Below are 556 nucleotides of genomic sequence, written 5' to 3'. Positions count from 1 at the left end.
TATCTTCTACTTTAAGACTATAGAGTACTGTAGGAAAGTGACCTGCCTATGGAACCTTCCATCCTTACCCTTTAAGGTTCTATTATCTCACAACCTCAGAGACATGCTTACACAGTCTCTGTTTTCTCAGAGAGACAGTGATCCATCAGTTGATCTGATTAATGAACAACTCTGCTTCTGCTCATGTCTGTCAACATTCTGTTTCTTTTGGTTCTAATAGGTTAATCTTGATCTAACATTTGGTGCATACTGCATTCTAGTGCTACCCTCCCCTCTTTATGACTTCCCTTCTCTCCCCCCACCCATCTTCTATTTTGTAAGACCCATCCCTTCAGAATTATAGATGTTTGTGGGCTCAGTGTGATTTAACAACCAATAGTCATGATTTGAATCCTCTGGACTTTTGGTAAATTTTGTAAATTAAGACTTGGTTATTTCCTCATCTACTTCCGTCAAGCAGATCAAAGACATCAACATTGATCATGATAGATGAGAATGTGGGAAGTAGCTTCGATAGCATTAGAACAGGGGACAACTCTTTTTCTTTCTTTTTTTT

The sequence above is a fragment of the Microtus ochrogaster genome, linkage group LG9, assembly GCF_000317375.1.
Source record: "Microtus ochrogaster isolate Prairie Vole_2 linkage group LG9, MicOch1.0, whole genome shotgun sequence".
Taxonomy (NCBI): Eukaryota; Metazoa; Chordata; class Mammalia; order Rodentia; family Cricetidae; genus Microtus; species Microtus ochrogaster.
Note: the sequence above shows the minus strand (reverse complement) of the source record.